This window comes from Hylobates moloch, unplaced genomic scaffold (assembly GCF_009828535.3).
Source record: "Hylobates moloch isolate HMO894 unplaced genomic scaffold, HMol_V3 SCAFFOLD_16, whole genome shotgun sequence".
Classification (NCBI taxonomy): domain Eukaryota; kingdom Metazoa; phylum Chordata; class Mammalia; order Primates; family Hylobatidae; genus Hylobates; species Hylobates moloch.
The window spans coordinates 19,415,101-19,429,457 of record NW_026652291.1 but is presented as its reverse complement, the minus strand read 5'-3'; the positions used below and the strand labels follow the sequence as shown (position 1 = coordinate 19,429,457).

The following is a 14,357-nucleotide window of genomic DNA, read 5'->3' as shown; positions in this document are numbered from 1 at the left end:
GCCTCCCGGGTTCAAGCAATTCCCCTGCCTCAGCCTCCTGAGTAGCTGGGACCACAAGGGTCTGCCACCACGCCTGACTAATTTTGTATTTTTAGTAAAGATGGGGTTTTACCGTGTTGGTCAGGCTGATCTTGAACTCCTGACCTTGTAATCTGCCCACCTCGGCCTCCCAAAGTGCTGGGATTACAGGTGTGAGCCACCATGCCCTGCTACCTTTCTTATTTTACATAAAGGATCCAAGGAATTATGTGTTTCCTAAATACTAATGTAATATTTAGTCACTTATTTTAAAGGAGTTTGCTGTATTCTAGTCTCCTGGTATATATATACACACACCAGGGTATAATGTTTAACATTGATGTAAATGTTTAACATGTTTGGCAAGCAAAGAACCAGCTCTTTCATTTGATTAAGATAGATATCTGTACATACCTTAAATGTGTGTTTTGAGGCATATGGAAGAAGAAAAGAGGTGACGAGTTGCAAATCAAGATAGTATTGAAAATGGTATGTCCACAGTGCTAGATGTCAAGCATCTATCTATATATAATTATATATATATATATATAAATTTGATGCAAAAATAATTGTGGTTTTTGCCATTAAAAGTAATCTTAATTTTTAACCTGTCACCTGTTTTATTCTTCCATATGCCCCAAAACACACATTTAAGATATGTACAGAAATCCATCTTAATAAAATGAAAGGGCTGGTTCTTTGTTTGCCAAACATGCTAATATACTTTGTATATGTGGATGGGAGTGCAGGCAGACTCTAGGAGCTGGAGAATGGTTTCAGATTGAGAGTCAACAAGAAAATGAGAACCCTAGTCTTACATCCACAAGGAAATGAATTCTGCCAATGATACTGAGATTGGAAGGGGACTCAGATAACATTGCAGTTTTGGCCAACAATTCAATTTCAACCTGGTAAGACTGTACAGAGGACCCAACTAACTAGTTTCTGGACTTTTGACCCCCAGAAAAAGTAACATCTGAAATTTGTGTTGTTTTATGCTGCTAAGTCTATGCTAATTTGCTATGTAGCAACAAAAAGCAAATAGAAAATATATAATCCTTCCTATATCGTAAGCATTTTGTTACTCATGAGAACATGGTTGGCCTATCCACTGAACAGCAAGACAAATGCAGTAATAATTAGTCATTGCTGATGTTTGACTGATTGTGTTATGTAAACACCATAGCTGTACATGTATTTGCTATTATGTTGTTATGGATATACAGTGAAATCTATTTTATTTAACAGCTTGTTACTTTGACTTGTAAGCTTTAAATATTTTGACATATGGTATATAGGCTTCCACTTGTACTCTAGCTCAGGGTATAGGAAATGTTGGTGATGGGCATGGTCAACTTCCTGTTCTAATATTCAAAGTATTTCCACTGTTTCCAGTATCGAGTTAGCATCTCCGTTCTCTGTGCTTTCTCCAGACACCATCTGCATACCCCGGAATCATATAAATCATGTCAAATTATCATTTATTTATTAGTGAGTTTCTCCTTCTACTAGATGAGCTTATCTCAGTATCTTTAGTCAATAGTAACAAGCACAGTACTTGACATCTAGCACTGTGGACATACCATTTTCAATACTATCTTGATTTGCAACTCATCACCTCTTTTCTTTTTCCATATGCCTCAAACACACATTTAAGATATGTACAGATATCTATCTTAATAAAATGAAAGAGCTGGTTCTTTGTTTGCCAAACATGTTAAACATTTACATCAACCAGTCCAAACCATAAGTTGTTGTTGCATTGAAATCTGATCCTTCGGGAAATATTAATGAAAGTGATTTCTATTCCTTGCAAGGCAATTGACTATTAAGTGTTTAGCAAGCTTAATCTAATTTCCATAAAACTAAAATTGAGGCCTTATAGTCCCAAGTAATGTAGACCAAGAATCAACATTTAAAAAGCAGAGAAAAATAAATATCATTTGGAAGAGTAATGGAAAAGATTTTTTTTTCTCAGAGAAATTTGTATGTGACATTTGCACATGAAGAATCTCAAATGAACTTGACAAATGTTTTAATATTGTTAGTGTCCACATAAATGCTTCCAGTAACTATTTGTCTTGAGCTAAAATTTTTCATAACTATTACTTGACATTTTATTCTTGTTAATAATAATAGTCATTTATTATAGTAAAATGTTGACAATAAAACCAAAGGCATACTGAAGAAAATAAAGATCATTCATGCTAACAGGACTTCATAGTAGCTTTGAACAAAAATAAAAGAGTTTGTCTACCTGCGTTTAACACCATGACCTCAAACAATCAACTTAAACTCTCTTTCTCTTTGTTTCATCAACATTTGACAACAATATTCACATAACTGTATTATTGTAAAGATTTAAAAGTTAATGAATTTAGAACGGAGCCTGGCATATAATAATTACTTAGTAGGTTTTAAATATGTTGGTGGTGGTGATGATGATGATGATGATGTTGGCAATTGAAAGACGATTACTTTTCTAGAATTTAAATCAATAAATGCTACTACTATTATTACTTGTATTGTTGTTATCAACAATTTCACTGGATTAATCCTAGAGCAATTAAAGATATAATTTCAATAAAAATTATAAACTGTATAGACTATATAAACTATATGTTCTTATCTTTTTCTGTTATGAAACATTCTTTAAAATGCACATTATCTTATAAATAGAAAACATTTTAATTTTCTTTTAATCTAGTTTAATTTTTTGGATGTTTAGTCATTACTATCTAGGAATGAATAATACATAGGAATCAGTTTCTACATCAGAACTTTGAAAGTATCATCAAATAGTAATTATTTGATAACAATTCCATATCGAGAGTTGGTTCTGATTCAAAACTCAACCCGGTTATTTATATCTTCCCCACCCCATCGTTTTCAGAATTTTTACTGAACACTACAATGACTGTATAAAAAGAAAAATTGATAGCAGAGTTGGAAACTAGCAAAAGATGACATCTCTAAGCCTGAAAGCCAGAAGGAATGTTGGGAATATATTGTTTAGAGGATAACTTTGCAGAAAGGTCAGGAAACATGCAAGCTACAACATGAGAAGAAATCTGTTCCAGAGCTCAGAGTGGGTGGGAAGGACAAAGTGGGAGCTGCCGGGGCAGAAGGGAAAGCTGGTGAATAGTCTATAATGGAGATTCTGGATACAATTAAATCACTTGAAGACATTTTTATTAACATAATCATTTTGAGAGCTCACCCCAGAGGAATTAAATCAGAATCTTGGTCAGGAAGAGGGGTGAGGTTGGGAGTAGCCCACACATCGCCTTTTTGTAAAAACTTTCCAGATGATTGTATGTGTGTAAAAATGGTTGTGAATCATTGGTCTAGGAAGCAAATATAAAATATGCTTGTGTTTCCTGGAAAGTACAAGGTTGCCACAACGGAAAGAATGGCTGTTACCCTTGTTCTCAGTATCTACAGGTATGGGTGGTAGGCTAAGTAAACTGAAAGTACTTCTACAATGAGATTGACAACTAGTATCAGCATGACTGTGAGGGAAGATGAGGCAGGGTTGGGCAGTGACCCAGCAAGTATTTGTTATAAAATATGAAGCTTTTGTAGGAAATTCTTGAGGAGAAAAAAAAAAGATGACAAATAGTCAAATATACCAGGCAAAATAATAAATATAATGGATTTAAAGTTTTAATAGTAACATTCATATAAGGGCACATAAAAACAGTCGTGCTCTTTGTAGAAGTAAAACCAAATCATAGACAAAAAAATGTTAAAAGTGAAAAAATATATATTCAGCAAATGCAAATATAATATAGTAGTGGTTGCCATATAATATCAACATCATATGAAATTAAATTCAAAGCAAAACCACTCAAAGGGACAACGATGAGTCATTTTATATTGATAAAGGGTGCAACCTACAAAGAAATTGTCAAAATATTTTAATGTACTGAATAAAGTTGCATCGAAATATTTCAAAAATGTTATTTAATACCTATGAAACATTTTTATAGAATATTTTATAGAATATCAATATTTCAATATCATGAAAATATAATAATGCAGAAAATCCATAAGAAAAAGTAAACTTCAAATTTGAATGGAATATAAAATACTGAAGACAAATATTTCTGTCATTTTTTATATTATTAACATATTTTTTAAAGGAAAGGCAAGTTTCATGTATCTGCAATTAATTTACTGTTTTATTTGTCAATCTACCAGGACAGAGTTATGAGATTACAAAGAACACAACATTCATCAGAATGGGAGGTGATTGGATCAAGGATGGATTTCCCCCTTGCTGTTTTCATGACAGTGAGTGAGTTATCAGGAGATCTGATGTTTTAAAAGTGTGTGGCACATCTTCCTTTCTTCTCTCTCTCCTGTCTCCATGTGAAAAAGGTCATTGCTTCCCCTTCCCCTTTTGCCACGATTGCAAGTATCCTGAGGCCTCCCAGTCATACTCCCTGTTAAGTCTGCAGAACTGTGAGTCAATTAAACCTCTTTTCTTTATACATTACCCAGTTTCAGGTAGTTCTTTATAGTAGTGTGAAAACAGAATAATGCATCACCAAACCGCTTGCCACAATGGCTGAAGTAATTTCCATTCCCACCAGCAGTGTATAAGCATTCTCTTTTCTCTGCAACCCCAATAGCACCTTTATTATATTTTCTGAATTTTTAATAATAGCCATTCTGACTGGTGGGATTTGTGATGTTGAGCATTTTTTCATATGTTTGTTGGTTGCTTGTTTGTCTTTTATCTGTTCATGGCCTTTGCCTACTTTTTAATGGGGTCGTTTTTTGCTTGTTAAAGTTTCCTATAGATTCTGGATGTTAGTTAGACCTTTGTTGGATGCATAGTTTGCAAATATTTTATCCCACTCTGTAAGGTGCCTGTTTACTCTGTTGATAGTTTATCTTGCTGTGCAAAAGCTCTTTCGTTTAATTAAGTCCCATTTGTTTATTTTTGGTTTTGTTGAAATTGCTTCTGGCATCTTCATCCTGAAATCTTTGCCAGATCTTATGTACAGAATGGTACTTCCTAGGTTATTGTCCAGGGGTTTTATAATTTTACATTTTACATTTAAGTCTTTAGTCCATCTTAATTTTTGCATATAGTGAAAGGAAGGGGTCCAGTTTCAATTTTCTGCCTATGGCTAGCCAGTTATCTCAGCACCATTTTTTGAATAGGGAGCCCTTTCTTCATTGTTTGTTGTTGTTAACTTTGTTGAAGATCAAATGGTTATAGGTGTGTGGCATTTTTACTAGGCTCCCTATTCTGTTCCATCGGTCCATGTGTCTGTTATTGTACCAGTTCTGTGCTGTTTTGGTTACTGTAGCCTTGTAGCATAGTTAGAAGTTTGGTAATGTGATGTCTCCAGCTTTTTTCTTTTTGCTTAGGATTGCTTTGGCTATTCAGGCTCCTTTACATTCCCTGTGCATTTTAAAATAGCTTTTTCTAGTTCTGTGAAGAATGTCATTGATGCTTTTATAGCAATAGCATTGAATCCATAAATTGCTTTAGACAATATGGCCATTTTAACTATATTGATTCTTCCTACCCATCAGCATGGAATGTTTTCACAATTTGTTTGTGTCATCTCTGATTTCTTTGGGAAGTGTTTTGTAATTATTATTGTAGAGATCTTTCACCTCTCTGGTTAGCTGTATTCCTAGGCATTTTTTTTTCTTTTTGTGGCTATTGTAAATAGGATTGCATTCTTGATTTGGCTCTCAACTTGGATTTTATTGGTGTATATAAATGCTACTGATTTTTGTACATTAATTTTGTATCCTGAAAATTTGCTTAAGTTGTTTACAAGATCAAGGAGCTTTTTGGCCGAGAATATGAAGTTTTCTAGGTATAGAATCATTGCATCTGAAAACAGAGATAATTTGACTTATTCTTTTTCTATTTGGATGCTTTTCATTTCTTTCTCTTGCCTGATTACTCTGGCTAGGACTTTTAGTACTTTGTTGAATAGGAATGGTGTGAGAGGGCATTCCTGTTTTGTTCCAGTTTTCAAGGGGAATGCATCTAGCTTTTGGCCATGAAGTATGATGTTGTCTATGGGTTTGCCATAGATGACAAAGTTATTATTTAGAGGTACATTCCTTCAATGACTAGTTTGTTGAGCTTTTATAACATGAAAGGATTTTGAATTTTATCAAAAGCCTTTTCTGCATCTATTGAGATAATCATGTGGTTTTTGTTTTTAGTTCTGTTTATGTGATAAATCACATTTATTGATTTGCGTATGTTGAACCAACCTTGCATCTCAGGGATAAATCCTACTTGATCATGGTGGATTAAGGTTTTGATGTGCTGCTAGATTCAGTTTTCTAGTATTTTGTTGAGGATTTTTGCATAGATATTCATCAAGGATCTTGACCTGAAGTTTTTATTTTTTGTTGTGTCTTAGCTAGGTTTTGGTATCAAGATTATGCTAGTCTCATAGCATGAGTTATTGAGGCATTCCTCCTCCTCAATTTTTTGGAATGGTTTCAGTAGGAATAGTACCAGCTCTTCTTTTTACATTTGGTAGAATTTGACTATGAATCCATCTGGTCCATGGCTTTTTCTGATTAGTAAGCTTTTTATTACTGATTCAATTTTGGAACATATTATTGATCTTTTCGGGGATTCAATTTCTTCAGGGTTCACTCTTCAGAGGTTGTATGTTTTCAGGAATGTAGCCATCTCTTACGGTTTTCTAGCTTGTGTGCAGAGGGGTGTTGATAGTAGTCTCTGAGGGTTTTTGTATTTCTGTGAGGTCAGTGATAATGTCCCCTTTGTAACTTCTGATTGTGTTTATTTGAATCTTCTCTCTTTTTATCCTTATTAGTCTAATTAATAGTCTGTTTACCTTATTTCTTCTTCCAGAGAACCAACTCATAGACTTGTTGAATCATTTGTATGATTTTTCACATAAAAATTTCCTTCAGTTGCATCAACCTCTTGATAACCGAGTGGTAAAGAATAAGCCTGTCCATTTTACCCACATAGTTTCTATCAGTGTTTTGTTTTGCTTTTTGTTTTTTTGCAGTTTATATTTCCCCTCTTTTTTTTCTTATTAATTCACCTCTGCTAAACTGTAAATTGTTTTTTTTTTTTTTTTTTTTTTTTTTGAGGTGGAGTCCTGCTCTGTTGCCCAGGTTGGAGTGCAGTGGTGCGATCTAGGCTCACTGCAAGCTCCACCTCCCAGGTTCACGCCATTCTCCTGCCTCAGCCTCCCGAGTGGCTGGGACAACAGGCGCCTGCCACCATGCCTGGCTAATTTTTTGTATTTTTAATACAGACAGGGTTTCACCGTGTTAGCCAGGATGGTCTCGATCTCCTGACCTCGTGATCCACCCACCTTGGCCTCCCAAAGTGCTAGGATTACAGGCATGAGCCACTGTGTCCAGCCACTGTAAATTGTTTCTAAAGACAAACAGAATCCTTTTAAATTTTAAGATAAATATAATTTGACAGGGAAATCAAGGTCACCCTGGGTACAATTATAGGTGCTTAATCCAGAGAGGAGCCTTCTTTCTGCCATCTTTAATTTTAAAAGAAAAGTCCTAACTCATTTTGGGGAAGATAATTTGTTGTCACTTTTTCATAGCTTTCCCCGTAATCAATTGCTGTCAAACTAAAGTATAGCGAAACTTGAAAAATAAAGTACTTTGGTTTAGTAAAAGTTATTTTTTCTTATAAATCTATTTTCAAAGTCCAAGTGTGTTATAATTAGGATGTATTATATTATTCACTAAAAACAACTGCTGTGTCTCATCAGATTAGTACCTGTGAGTATAACAATAACAAAAATTATGTTATATTTGTTTCTACACCAACATTATTGTTCCTAAAGTAGAAATTTAATATATAAATACATAATATTGGGTTATTAAAGATTTCTTCAATATGCCTTAGGGATTTAAAAGAAAAAGACACAATAAAATGTAGGCTCACAAATTATAGTTTACGCATTGATGTTCAATGGTAGATTTATTTATTCACTCAAATAATACTTATAGAGGTCTCTACTATGATCCTAGCCCTATCCTGGGAGCTGGTTATTTGTTACTCAAAAACATTCACAGGAAGCTCACATTTTAGTTGAAGGTAGACAGAGAATAAGCCAGTCAACCTACTTGTAAGGAAAGAAGCCATTCAGATAATGATAAGCACTTAAAAAAATTCAAGTGAAGTGAGTTGATTAAAAAATTACAAGGCATGCCTGAGAACTGAATTCAAGACATTTTAACTCTTTTTAAAATTAGAGCATGCTCATATTGTATATAATGTATATATTAATTTCATACATACGTGTGTATATACATGTATGCAGACACACATATATGCACATATGCATATATTGATTTTTTCTTTATCTAAAAGTACATAGTATGAATGTCTCTATATATTTATATCATATACATGAAATTGTTTAAATAAATTTCTAAATAAATAATGTATCAATAATATTTTACACTATGTATATTTCCTAAGAGTTAATTTGACTCACTTTTCAACTTCTATAAATTGATGACCTTTATAATGAATTTACACTTTTACAGAATGATGATTTTAGGAACAACTTACAATTTATAGGTATATGTTATTTTTAATCTTTCGTTTTTATCTCTAGTTATGTTGTCAAATAAGTTACTGACTTAAACTTCTTGCCTTCTAATTTATAGTATTATAAACTTAAAATGCTTCTCACTGCACAGACACATATTTAACGATACAGAGGAAAGTCTTGCTTATAGTGAACATTCTTTCAATTGAAATATAGATTCTCCATTTTTAACAGTAAGTAAAATGATATTCTGGCTCCAGGGTATGTTTTATAATTCACTTCTAATGGCCTGTTAATCATGAGAATGTCTTCATTTTCTCAGCTTGTATCTTCTTTCTGTAGCTTTTCCCCTCCAATCCCTCTAACTGACACCAAGACCAGGAAACTTCCAGGTTAGAAATTATTTTATCACTATCTTACTTAGTTTAAGCTTTCCGTGAATTTATTATTTCCATTTTCTTTTTTTCATATATAATAAACTCCATTTGAATTGCCATAATTCTACATTTTAGTACTCAGAAATGGTTTAAGAGTTGGAATTTTTTTCTCCTTCAGTAAATTTTAGAAAGAAAAAGAATATAATATGCGAACATCTTTCATCCACGTAATAAATTATAAATTCACACATCTTTGAAAAATGTTCAGTTTCCTAGCAAAACAAGCGTGTACATTAACACTCATCATAGAGAGTCACACACAACTACATTCCCTATGAAAAGAATCTTTATGTACTTTACAGAATTTATGAAGATAAATCCTTTTAAACACCACTGAATGATACCATCTGTGGTTGGAAATACAACAGATATTCAGTATCGCATCACAAAGAAGGCAATATGAGTTGCAGCTCCGAAGTGTCTTGTATCCCTGGATAGTTAGAATGTCTTTCTATATGCTTTTTTTTAAAAAAAAAATCGAGTAACACATATTTATTCTAAAATACAGATGTGATACAAGAAAAAATATTCATAATATCACCAAAAAGAGATAACCATTTCTTTTCTGTTATCTTAATTGAAATGCTTAGTATTGTGCTTGGCATGTGATAACCATTCACTAAAAGGTAGCCATTATTATTAATAATAAGTGTCCAAGTTTTGGCTATACTTGATGTCATGTGTTCAAGGAAGGACATTCAGGGTGGGAACATTTACAGAGACTGAAGAGACAGAGGCTTGGGTTGTAGAAACTGAGTGAGAAAGGTGATAGCATCCAGATTATATATATACTTCCAAAGATTTTAGCTTTTATACTCAGAAAGTGGGGAGCAGTTAGAAGATTCTGAGCCGATGAGTGGCATGATTTATTCTTGAAATGGGTCACCCTAGCTTCTGTGTTGAGCATAGAAAATAGGAGAGAAAGGTGGAGGGGAAGACTAGTGTAATAATTCCAGAGATATTTATGATATCTGGCCCAGGTGGTAACCATTGTCATGTTTCACCTGGAACATTACAAATAGTCCCTGCTCCCTTTAACTGTTTTTCTTACTCTCTTCTCCTAAATCAATGATGTTGGATAGAAACTAAAAGTGAAAGAAAGAATGTGGAAGTCAGCTGTAGAGTCTCAGTTCAGGCAGCCAGCTCAAAGCAAGACCACACTGAAGGCAGGAAAGAGCTTCAATTTAAGAGAAGTTTGGATTATTTTGATCATTACATTGGATTAAATTAATTAATAAATAAACTGAGACCGTTCTTGTGAATATAACTGACCATAGATATATGTTTTAATTTCTTGGCTGGGCACAGTGGTTCATGTCTGTAATCCTAGCATTTTGGGAGGCCAAGGCAGGGTTGGGGGCAAGGGAGATCACTTAAGGCCAGGAGTTCGAGACCAGCCTGGGCAACATGGTGAAATCTTGTCTCTAATAAAAATAAAAAATTAGCCAGACATGGGGCAAGTGCCTGTAATCCCAGCTACTCGGGAGGCTGAGGCAGGAGACTTGCTTGCACCGAGGAGGTACAGTTGCAGTGAGCTGAGATAGTGCTATTGCACTCCAGCCTGGATGACAGAGCAAGACTCTGTCTAAATATGTATATGTATATATATATATATATATATATATATACATACATACATACATATATATATTTAATTTCTCAAGAGAGGACATAAGCTATGAGACTCAACTGATATTTTATCTGAGGGCAAGAGAAAACCAGTTTCAAGAGAGCTTGAATGGCAGCCAGAATTAAGAAAAAAAATGTTTTTTGCTTTTCGTTTATTTATTTATTTATTTATTTATTATACTTTAGGGTTTAGGGTACATGTGCACAATGTGCAGGTTTGTTACATATGTATCCATGTGCCATGTTGTTTTGCTGCACCCATTAACTCGTCATTTAGCATTAGGTATATCTCCTAATGCTGTCCCTCCCCCCTACCCCCACCCCACAACAGTCCCCGGAGTGTGATGTTCCCCTTCCTGTGTCCATGAGTTCTCTTCGTTCAATTCCCACCTATGAGTGAGAACATGCGGTGTTTGCTTTTTCGTCCTTGTGATAGTTTACTGAGAACGATGGTTTCCAGTTTCATCCATGTCCCTACAAAGGACATGAACTCATCATTTTTTTATGGCTGCATAGTATTCTATGGTGTATATGTGCCACATTTTCTTAATCCAGTCTATCGTTGTTGGACATTTGGGTTGGTTCCAAGTCTTTGCTATTGTGAATAGTGCCGCAATAAACATACGTGTGCATGTGTCTTTATAGCAGCATGATTTATAGTCCTTTGGGTATATACCCAGTAATGGGATGGCTGGGTCAAATGGTATTTCTAGTTCTAGATCCCTGAGGAATCGCCACACTGACTTCCACAATGGTTGAACTAGTTTACAGTCCCACCAACACTGTAAAAGTGTTCCTATTTCTCCACATCCTCTCCAGCACCTGTTGTTTCCTGACTTTTTAATGATGGCCATTCTAACTGGTGTGAGATGGTATCTCACTGTGGTTTTGATTTGCATTTCTCTGATGGCCAGTGATGATGAGCATTTTTTCATGTGTTTTTTGGCTGCATAAACATCTTCTTTTGAGAAGTGTCTGTTCATGTCCTTTGCCCACTTTTTGATGGGATATTAGCCCTTTGTCAGATAAGTAGGTTGCAAAAATTTTCTCCCATTGTGTAGGTTGCCTGTTCACTCTGATAGTAGTTTCTTTTGCTGTGCAGAAGCTCTTTAGTTTAACTAGATCCCATTTGTCAATTTTGGCTTTTGTTGCCATTGCTTTTGGTGTTTTAGACATGAAGTCCTTGCCCACGCCTATGTCCTGAATGGTATTGCCTCGTTTTCTTGTAGGGCTTTAATGGTTTTAGGTCTAACATGTAAGTCTTTAATCCATCTTGAATTAATTTTTGTATAAGGTGTAAGGAAGGGATCCAGTTGCAGCTTTCTACATATGGCTAGCCAGTTTTCCCAGCACCATTTATTAAATAGGGAATCCTTTCCCTATTGCTTGTTTTTGTCAGGTTTGTCAAAGATCAGATAGTTGTAGATATGCGGCATTATTTCTGAGGGCTCTGTTCGGTTCCATTGATCTATGTCTCTGTTGTGGTACCAGTACCATGCTGTTTTGGTTACTGTAGCCTTTTAGTATAGTTTGAAGTCAGGTAGCATGATGCCTCCAGCTTTGTTCTTTTGGCTTAGGATTGACTTGGCGATGCGGGCTCTTTTTTGGTTCCATATGAATTTAAAGTAGATTTTCCAATTCTGTGAAGAAAGTCATTGGTAGCTTGATGGGGATGGCATTGAATCTATAAATTACCTTGGGCAGTATGGCCATTTTCACGATATTGATTCTTCCAACCCATGAGCATGGAATGTTCTTCCATTTGTTTGTATCCTCTTTTATTTCATTGAGCAGTGCTTTGTAGTTCTCCTTGAAGAGGTCCTTCACATCCCTTGTAAGTTGGATTCCTAGGTATTTTATTCTCTTTGAAGCAATTGTGAATGGGAGTTCAATCATGATTTGGCTCTCTGTCTGTGATTGGTGTATAAGAATGCTTGTGATTTTTGTACATTGATTTTGTATCCTGAGACTTTGCTGAAGTTGCTAATCAGCTTAAGGAGATTTTGGGCTGAGACAATGGGGATTTCTAGATATACAATCATGTCATCTGCAAACAGGGACAATTTGACTTCCTCTTTTCCTAATTGAATACCCTTTATTTCCTTCTCCTGCCTGATTGCCCTGGCCAGAACTTCCAGCACTATGTTGAATAGGAGTGGTGAGAGAGGGCATCCCTGTCTTGTGCCAGTTTTCAAAGGGAATGCTTCCAGTTTTTGCCCATTCAGTATGATATTGGCTGTGGGCTTGTCATAGATAGCTCTTATCATTTTGAGATATGTCCCATCAATACCTAATTTATTGAGAGTTTTTAGCATGAAGGGTTGTTGAATTTTGTCAAAGGCCTTTTCTGCATCTATTGAGATAATCATGTGGTTTTTGTCTTTGGTTCTGTTTATATGCTGGATTACATTTATTGATTTGAGTATGTTGAACCAGCCTTGCATCCCAGGGATGAAGCCCACTTGATCATGGTGTATAAGCTTTTTGATGTGCTGCTGGATTCGGTTTGCCAGTATTTTATTGAGGATTTTTGCATCAATGTTCATCTAGGATATTGGTCTGAAATTCTCTTTTTTGGTTATGTCTCTGCCAGGCTTTGGTATCAGGAAGATGCTGGCCTCATAAAATGTGTTAGGGAGGATTCCCTCTTTTTCTATCGATTGGAATAGTTTCAGAAGGAATGGTACCAGTTCCTCCTTGTACCTCTGGTAGAATTCGGCTATGAATCCATCAGGTCCTGGACTCTTTTTGGTTGGTAAGCTATTGATTATTGCTACAATTTCAGAGCCTGTTATTGGTCTATTCAGAGATTCAACTTCTTCCTGGTTTAGTCTTGGGAGGGTGTATTTGTCGAGGCATTTATCCATTTCTTTTAGATTTTCTAGTTTATTTGTGTAGAGGTGTTTGTAGTATTCTCTGATGGTAGATTGTATTTCTGTGGGATCGGTGGTGATATCCCCTTTTTCGTTTTTTATTGCAGATATTTGATTCTTCTCTCTTTTCGTCTTTATTAGTCTTGCTAGCAGTCTATCAATTTTGTTGATCTTTTCAAAAAACCAGCTCCTGGATTCATTAATTTTTTGAAGGGTTTTTTGTGTCTCTGTTTCCTTCAGTTCTGCTCAGATTTTAGTTATTTCTAGCCTTCTGCTAGCTTTTGAATGTGTTTGCTCTTGCTTTTCTAGTTCTTTTAATTGTGATGTTAGGGTGTCAATTTTGGATCTTTCCTGCTTTCTCTTGTGGGCATTTAGTGCTATAAATTTCCCTCTACACATTGCTTTGAATGTGCCCCAGAGATTCTGGTATGTTGTGTCTTTGTTCTCACTGGTTTCAAAGAACATCTTTATTTCTGCCTTCATTTCATTATGTACCCAATAGTCATTCAGGAGCAGGTTGTTCAGTTTCCATGTAGTTGAGCAGTTTTGAGTGAGTTTCTTAATCCTGAGTTCTAGTTTGATTGCACTGTGGTCTGAGAGACAGTTTGTTATAATTTCTGTTGTTTTACATTTGCTGAGAAGAGCTTTACTTCCAACTATGTGGTCAATTTTGGAATAGGTGTGGTGTGGTGCTGAAAAAAATGTATATTCTGTTGATTTGGGGTGGAGAGTTCTGTAGATGTGTATTAGGTCCACTTTGTGCAGAGCTGAGTTCAATTCCTGGATATCCTTGTTAACTGTCTTGTTGATCTGTCTAATGGTGACAGTGAGGTGTTAAAATCTCCCAT

The 14,357-nt window shown here is 35.2% G+C and overlaps 1 long non-coding RNA gene across 3 annotated transcripts in view; it reads left to right on the top strand.

The window, feature by feature from the left end:
* LOC116485185 (uncharacterized) overlaps positions 1-14,357 on the top strand; it is a 50,901-nt gene that overhangs the window by 30,165 nt on the left and 6,379 nt on the right. For 2 of the 3 annotated variants that reach the window (XR_004252810.2, XR_009210255.1), the window contains one exon: positions 4,222-4,318. This is a non-coding gene — a long non-coding RNA (uncharacterized LOC116485185). The remainder of the gene's footprint in view (positions 1-4,221; positions 4,319-14,357) is intronic. The other variant, XR_009210256.1, reaches the window with a different exon arrangement.